Source organism: Mus pahari, chromosome 15 (genome assembly GCF_900095145.1).
Source record: "Mus pahari chromosome 15, PAHARI_EIJ_v1.1, whole genome shotgun sequence".
NCBI classification, from domain to species: domain Eukaryota; kingdom Metazoa; phylum Chordata; class Mammalia; order Rodentia; family Muridae; genus Mus; species Mus pahari.
Genome location: NC_034604.1, coordinates 26,797,783 through 26,806,944, shown reverse-complemented (window position 1 = coordinate 26,806,944; position 9,162 = coordinate 26,797,783).

The following is a 9,162-nucleotide window of genomic DNA, read 5'->3' as shown; positions in this document are numbered from 1 at the left end:
TGTTCTTATGCTTGCCTCCTGACATCTGATTATCTCTAGAGCTACCTGCCCTCGCTATATGTGACTGGAGCCTGTCCTTCCTGTGATCCTGGTTGTATCAGAGCTCCTCAGAGTTCAGCTGTCTCTGTGATCCTGTGATTCTGTGATTCTGTGATTCTGTGATTCTGTGATTCTGTGATTCTGTGATTCTGTGATTCTGTGATTCTGTGATTCTGTGATTGTGAAATCCTGGGTATGTCAGAGTAAAGCTGCTTCTGAGACCCTGAGATCCTGGTGTGATCAAGGTCCTGTGATCCTGGTATCCTCAGATCCTCTGGTCCTGGGCGTATTAGAGGGCCTGGGAGTGAAGCTTCTCCTGGGTGTTGGGGGACTGGTTGTGGATTTAGTACCCAAGGTCTGCTTAAGCCACTGGCTCATTCGGGAAGGAACCCTTGCCACTGGTCTGGTGGAGTTCCTGGGTGCCCAGGTCCTGATGCTCCCCAGTTACTCCTGGTGTTGGGGCAGATGTTGTGTCCTCTTTACCTCTGATCCTATGATCCTGGGTGTCAGTTGATCTTTTTTCCCCCAGAAAACCCACAATTTAGACTTGAATTCTTTGCTTTACAATGTGTGGAACCTCTCAAGACTTTCATCTATTTATCTTGTGTTGTTCTCCTATGGTCAGGAGCATGCTGTGTATTGTAGCTATTTTGTGATTTGTTCAAGTTCTGGACATTAGACAGGCCCAAATTTTAGAATATATGTTTACTTCTTATTTTTTTCTTGCTTCCTCCTCACAGACAGATAGAAGTTATTTTCTTTTTGAATGTCTAATAAGTGTATACACATCCAAAAAGTAATTGATTGACATATAGTCAACATATAGCTGAATGTGTAAATGGAGACTGATAATTGATTATAGTATTTGAATGGCTTTGTCACTAAATTTCTTGTAACTTTGTATAAAAGAAGTACACAAAAGATACCTGAAAGTTGAAAGTCTGTTTTGTTTAGTTTATTTTTTTGTTTTGTATGAAATAGGGAGGGAGAAGAAGAATATGAATCTATTGAAACTGCATAAATACAAAGCATAATAATTCAATCCGTACTAGAGTATCTAAGCTTTATGCTATAGAAAACAAAGGCATATTTACACTTTTAAAAAGCAACAGTTATTATCTGACTTGTGGTCTCTGAAGATAAATTGAACTACTAATGAAAGGAAAATATTATAGAGGAGCTGCTTGTGGACGTTGTACATCGTGGTGCGGAGCCTAGTGCGCACCACGATGTACAACGTCCACAAGCAGGCATATTTACACTTTTAAAAAGCAACAGTTATTATCTGACTTGTGGTCTCTGAAGATAAATTGAACTACTAATGAAAGGAAAATATTATAGAGGAGAGACAAAAGAGCCTTCAGAAGCCATTGTTGCAATAACTTGGGTAAGAGATGACTATAGTTTCTATATTGCATATCTCCAGTCTATTTAAAAAAACGTCCTCATTGTATTGCCATTGGAAAGTTGTGGAAACTGCAGTTGACAGACCCTGGTTCACTTAGGTTATGTCCTAGAATGTTGTGCATAGGACGTTGGCCCTTTTATTATCTGTTGCTTTCTGGTTCATGATATGAGTGGCTTCCTCCATTATATGCTCCAGACAAGATGTGCTGCCTACCAATGATCCAAAGCAGTAGAGCCACTTGGTATGGAAGCCAAAGCAACCCTTTTTTGTTTATAAGCTAATTGCCTCAGGTGTTTACTTATGATGGAAAAAATTCAGGGATAGTGTGGACTTAAGCAGGAACTATAGCCACAGCACTAACCACACAGCATACCATTACTTGGGTGTGTGGAATGGGTAAAGTCTAAAATGATGTTGAATTGTGGAAAAACAAGGAGATCTTGTTTTTTTTTTTTTTTTTTAATGTAGAAGATAGTTTGAATGAGGGGTATTTCAAATTAGGATAGTGGTGTTATACTGTGTTGGAATAACTGGACATGGCAGTAATACCGTGAGAAGACCAATTTTGAATGGGTTGATAAGAAAACCAATGAATAAGTAATTGTTATATTTTTTCCCTTCAAGTATTAATATATGGTCCCTGTCACTATAGCTTTAAGCCTTAAAACCAGCATCTTCTATTTGAGAGAACATCTGGATTCTCAATATGTGTAAATGATGGATTTCTTCATGAATGTCATTACCCTCAGTGAGATATGGTTTGAATAATACAGATGTAGTTGATGACTTTTAGTAGGGTTTTACTATATCTCTAATGCATATGAATGCAATAACTGTGGCTCAATCATTAGATATGCTTGGAGACTCTCAATGTTATCATCTTTATGGTAATCAATGGCATTTTATTAATGTATATGCAGAATTGTAAGCATCAGGTATGTAATGTTTTTTGTTTAACTTTCTTTCAAGAGATCAATGTAACAATCAACCTTACCTTTCTTGAATTTCTCCTGTAATCAACTTTTACAACCCAAGCTAATGCATAGCTGGAATCTTAAGTTATATAGTCTCTCACGATTCAGATCCAGAACAATATTATTTGTTGAAAGCAGCAAACACAGAAGTTGAAACTCTGCTAAGATAGAACATTCAACATTAAAAAACACACCCATTGTTATCGATTGATAAACAATGATATTCGTAGTACTGTTTGTTATCTGGGTCAGTTGGAGCCAATGATTTAATATATTGCATATTCTTAAATATTTCTTTAAAGTATCTCTCATTCTTTTCTATGTTACACTTTCTGTGCTGTTCAGTAAATACAGAGTGAAACCATTTGTTAAGTACAGTCATACATAGACGGAAGACACAGGTACACACAGAGACAAGGACAGATTCATTAGACAGCCTTTAGGCAGGTATGGATTAAGAGTCATACAATAGATGGGAGGGAAGATACAAGAAGCATGAAGTAGAGAACTTGCCCTTGGTTAAATGACGCCAAGGGCACGTGCTTTTATTTCTAAATGTGACACTGATGTATGTTTGGTGACTCAGAGTTAGTCACTAATGTTTTTAATTCATACACCATTTCATCTCAAAACTAACACAGGGATATTGATTATATTGTAATTATTACAGGTAATCCTGTTTGGAGCTTTTACATGCCCTTCTATTGATGTTTTTTGTAAGGGGGTGCGTCCCTATAGAAAGAGTGAATATGACTTTCACTCATTGTGCTAAACTCCTTCTATTGTTGAGTTATGTTATGAGATTTAATGAGTAGACTCTTGATTTTCAGGGAAAAACCTTGTTAAAAATCTAAGCGTAAGTGAGAATAATGTAGACAACATGCTGGTGAAGAAATCAGAAGTAGGGGGTTATCTGAGCAGGGAAAGTATTTTAAGTGTATTAGAGGACAAATACGTGGTAGACATTAGTGACGTTTGTAAATAATTTCATTTTCCCTCCTTTGGGACATGCCTTCATGCTTCTATCTACTACAAGAGCAGGTAAGATCAGACTTTTCTGCCCAGCAAGTTCTGCTCTCACTTCTCTTTGGCTTCATGATCAGCAGTAGATGATGGTTACTCTGCCAACTACATTCCTATATTGGCGACAAGACCTATGTCCTACTCAGAAGCAAAATGAGATTTTTATGTAGCCCCAATATCTTAGGGTTACTACTCTTACTCTTTGTTGTAGCACATATGTTACAGTATAGCTGTTTGTAACCTTTGATACAATGTATCAAAGACTGTGACCCACATTAGCTGCTCAGCATGGCAAAGGAGACTCAAACTAGCATATCACTAGACCAGGATAAGCTCTAAATTCAACATTCAAATTCAGTTTTTATTCCGTATGTGTTACCTTCATGCCATGTTAAGGTTGAAAGACAGAAAATTATTGATCATACTCAACCACTATGCATGCAACCATTAGAGACTGGCATAGGAGCCTGCTTATTTTTGATAAGCTTAAAATAAACCAGTTAAACTAAAGTTGAGTGAAGTCACTTCTACCCTAAACAGTTTGAGTTCTTTCGCTGACCCAAGGTTGATCAGCTTAGTCTTGCTGCCACTCAGTAGCATATCTCTTTAAGTGACAACTTAGATTTCTGTAAATTGTACTCGTGACATCCTAGATTTGTTTGTATTCAATATGAGGTGTGTATGTATGTATGTATGTGTGTGTGTGTGTGTGTGTGTGTGTGTGTGAGTATGCAACAAAGAACTGTTTAAAACACTGGTACTCAGGATTCACACTGTCTTTATTAACTAGCACAGAAAGTGTCATGTGGGGAGTGATTGGGGTATATTACAGAAGTCTTTAATTGGGTTTTACAAAGGATTATGTCACTGGCTCCAGTTGATACCAACTGACTCAGACAATAACTGTATTACAAACATTGTTGTTTAGCAGTCAATATCCATAAATGGATATTTATTTTAGAAGATTTTTTTTTATTATTTTCTTTATTTACATTTCAAATGCTATCCCGGAAGCTCCCTATACCCCCCCGCCCCTGCTCCCCTACCCACCCACTCCCATTACTTGACCCAGGCCTTCCCTTGTGCTGGGTCATATAAAGTTTGCAAGACCAAGGGGCCTCTATTCCCAGTGATGACCGATTAGGCCATCTTCTGCTACATATGCAGCTAGAGACATAAGCTCAGGGGGTACTGGTTAGTTCATATTATTGTTCCACCTGTAGGGTTGCAGACCCCTTCAGCTCCTTGGGTACTTTCTCTAGCTCCTCCATTGGGGACCCTGTGTTCCATCCAATAGCTGGCTGTGAGCGTCCACTAGAAGATGTTTTTAAATCCCTATACTTGTGACTTTCTGCAAATGGTGTACATACATCGTTTTGGGTGTTGGCCGTGGAAGAGTACATAAACTAAAATTGCAGCTCTGCATTAGCTTGGGTTGTAAAAATTGGTTACATGGGAATCCACGGAAAGTAAGATTGAGAGTTACATTGTTTCTTAAAAGCAGGTTAAATAACTAGGGTGAGCACACAGTAGGATAGCAGCCTTAAGTCTTAAGTGACCTGGAGATATATTATTAACTTTGACTGTGAGGTGCAGGGAAAGTCCTAGTTTCCTAGAATAAAACAATATTTTTTAACCACAATACATTGCCATATATAAATATCTTAGAAATAGCTAAATTAGAAAATTAACAGAGGTGTATAAAGACATCAAATCTGTGATATGTGAAGGTATTTGTCTAAATGTAGTTCTTTTCAAGCTAACTTCATTCTTTTTTTTTTTATTGGATATTTTATTTATTTACATTTCAAATGTTATTCCCTTTCCCAGTTTCCCCTCTGCAACCCCCCATCCCATCCCCCTCCTCCTGTTCTATGAGGGTGCTCACCCACCTGCCCACTCACTCCTGCCTCCCCCTCTCAGCCCCCCCGCATTCCTCTACATTGGGACATCAAGCCTTCCCCGGATCAAGAGTCTCTCTTCCTATTGATGTCCAACAATATTGATGTAACATCCTCTGCTACATATGTGGCTGGAGCCATGGGACCCTCCATGTGCATTCTTTGGTTGGTGGTTTAGTTGCTGGGAGCTCTGGGGGGGTCTGGTTGGTTGATATTGTTTTTCTTCTTATGGTATTGCAAACTCCTTCAGCTCCTTCAGTCCTTTTTCAAATTCCTCCATGGGGGTCCCCATGCTCAATCCAATGGTTGGCTGTGAGCATCTGCCTCTGTGTTTGTCTCTGTCAGAGCCTCTCAGGAGACAGCTTCCAATGTTTCTAGAAGACACAATCTTACAGCAAACTCCCTGATCCTCTGGCTCTTACAGTCTTTCTGCTCTCCCTTCCCTGAGCCTTCGCAGTGCTTTGTAGATGCATCCATTGGAATTGGTCTCCACAACTTTGAATTTTGATTTATTGAGTTTTTCTATGGTGATCTCTGTTGCAAGAAGTTTCCTTGATGAGGGGTGAACACTACTTATCTGCAGTGATAAGGGCAAGTTTTAATATATTGTTGGTAGGGATTGTGCTGCTTTAGTAAATTAGTGGCTGTGGAGTCTCCTCCAATAACCATGACTCCACTAGCATTGAGAGATTAGCTAGCTTTCTAGTTCCAGACACGGTTTCTTCATTTATGAGAGGGCCATAAGTCCAAATGGAGAGTGACTACCAGCAAGGTATGCATACTACTGCTGCAGCCTCAGGGCTATCTTTTCATAATGGTTGTTGATATGGTTCCTAGAGATCAAAGCTGGACAGGACTATTGGTTACATCCCTCCTTTGGAAGCCCGCATGGAGCCTTCTGTACCATGAAAGCTAGTCTTCAGAGAGGGGACATTCAGGTCAGTTCCAGACAAGAGCTCTCTGTGTTTCTAAAGTACATGGTGTCTTCAGCAATAGAGACTTACCTTCCACCTCTGGGGGCAACCAAAAGGCAGCAACAGTAGGTTGTATGTTTTTTGGAGTCTCCCGGAAATCCCTGAACATAACTCAAAAGAAAGGTTCTCCTGTTTGCTTTTAGGGTTTGTTAGGTAATCTTTGGCTCCTTTTTTTTTTAATTAAAAAACTTTTTGAAGGACAAAAACCTATATGTGGGGGTTTGAATAAAAAACTGTCTCCATAGAATCTGTTGTTTGAATACACTGTGGAGGCTTAGGAGTTGTGGCCTTAGTGTTGAGTGTATGTAACCTCAGCCTGCTTCCAGTGTGATCTCCCTTCTTGTTGGCATTTGAAGATGTGGACTATCACTGTTCTGCTCTTGTGCCTGCACGTGCCTTTACCCCACCACGGTGGAATCTTTGGGACCATAGCCCCAGTAAACTTTTTTCTTTAAGTTGCCTTGGTCATAGTGCTTAGCACAGCAGCAGCAACAACAAAAATAGCTAGCACTCTGAGTAGAATTATGTTTTTCTTGGCTACATAATATTGAATGTCAAATTTTTAGCCTTTGGGGGTTGTATTGTCTGTTACCTTATTTCCCTAATTTGTTGTTTTGCTTTTCTTTACCGAGTTGATTTATAGCTTGAGCATCATAATTTTATGGTTTGGATTCCAAACACCCAGAATGAAATTATTCTGCTACTTGATGATCCTGTGAGAATGATTGAGCCTTCATGCTATCATAAATTCTTTAGGGAGAGAAGGGAATGAACATATGCTGAATTGTTAAAGAAAATAATACATTTGAAACTTTTAATACAGTGCCACTCATTGGAACATCCATTAAACATTGATCAGACATTGATTACATTTGAAGCCAGGAATTACTTGTGTACATTTTTTTTTTCATCACAGATCACAATCAGAATGGTGCTAATGTCCCAGGGATGTAAACTGATTAGTAAGTAACCGATTTATAAGAAACAAACATAAAACTTCAAAAGAGGAATGAATTTATTACTCACAATTTTCCCAGGTGTTTCTACTTAATGTTCTCATTCTTTTGCTCACGTAGCAAGCTGTAAATTCCGTCTACCATTTATTTTAATAGTATTTACCTTCTACTCTGCTGAGAGGAAGTATCTATTTTTGCAAATAGTGTATCTTATATTAATGATTCACACAACATGCACCAGAAATATGTTTTTCTTTTGTTTAATGCCCTGAAGATTACTTATGTATAACACAAGAATATGAAAATAACTACTATATAGAAGATGTTTTAGGAGATTCTTTAGAATAAAACTTGGATTTCTTTCTAGGGAAGATCAGGGTCAAACCTTGATACCAAATGTCAACTTCTGTAAATACAAAGAATTACTAAATGTAACTTATAATTCATCATGAGGTCTAGGGAAATACCCTGAAATTTACCTAGTGATAAGAAAGCATACTGTCTTAGCTAATGTTTAATGTGATGTGTTCAAAGATCTATAAAGAAAGCTGTTGACACTATTTCTTACACAAAGACAATAGAATCAAGAGTGTAGTTAAGTTCACAGATGTCCAGTAAGGCACAGCACCCTTGCTTCTTGGACATTAGTGTTGGTGGCATTTCTCCTTCCATAGAGATGACAAGAATCATGGATTATGGAAAAGTATGAGAGGCTCTTGTGCAGCTAGCTTTGAGCAGGGAAACTCCTGTCTTCTTGGATTTATTTGTAAGGCGTTGACTTACATTATTGCACTTGCTGGCAAACTGCAAGTTCAAAATTTGTAGGCAAAGAAGCCAGATGGCAGACCCAAATTAATGTGGCAGTTGAAGCAGAATTCTTTCCATAGGAAAACAGAGTTTCACCTTTAAGTCCTTCAAGTTATTGAAGGAGGCCCTTTATACATTCTTGAGAGTATTTCATAGAGGAAAAGTCAATGCAATTTAAATGACTACTGCACCTACAAAATACCTTCACGCATCAACCTAGAAGTCACTGTTTTCTACATTCTATCTTCTGTAAATATTCATTATCAATGATGGGAGCTGTAGATTTGATGAATCTAGGGGTTTTGATGATGCACATAACAGGCATGTGGCAGTAAATAACCCCTATCTTGCAGGAAAAGGATGAGTCTAAAACACATTTGTTTTCAATCACAGAAAATGACAGGTTTCATCCCTTAACACCATGTTTCTTTAAAATGACCTCTAACAACTAATTTTGGTTCTGAATGTTTAAGCTAGAGAAATGTTATTTATTATTTTTTTCAATTTTTATTAGGTATTTACTTCATTTACATTTAAAATGCTATCCCCAAAGTCCCCTATACCCTCCTCCCAGCTCCCCTACCCACCCACTCCCCCTTCTTGGCCCTGGTGTTCCCCTGTATGGGGCGTATAAAGTTTGCAAGACCAAGGGGCCTCTCTTCCCAAAGATGGCTGACTAGACCATCTTCTGCTACATATGCAGCTAGAGACACGAGCTCTGGGGGTGCTGGTTAGTTCATATTGTTGTTCCATCTATAGGGTTGCAGCCCCTTTCAGCTCCTTGGGTACTTTCTCTAGCTCCTCTATTGGGGGCTCTGTGTTCCATCCGACAGCTGACTGTGAGCATCAACTTCTGTGTTTGCCAGGCACTGGCAGCCTCACAAGAGACAGCTATATCAGGGTCCTTTCAGCAAAATCTTGCTGGCGTATGCAATAGTGACTGCGTTTGGTGTCTGATTATCAGATGGGCCCCTGGGTGGGGCAGTTTTTGTATGGTCCATCCTTTTGTCTCAGCTCCAAACTTTGTCTCTGTAACCCCTTCCATGNGAGTTTTGTTCCCAATTCTAAGAAGGGGCAAAG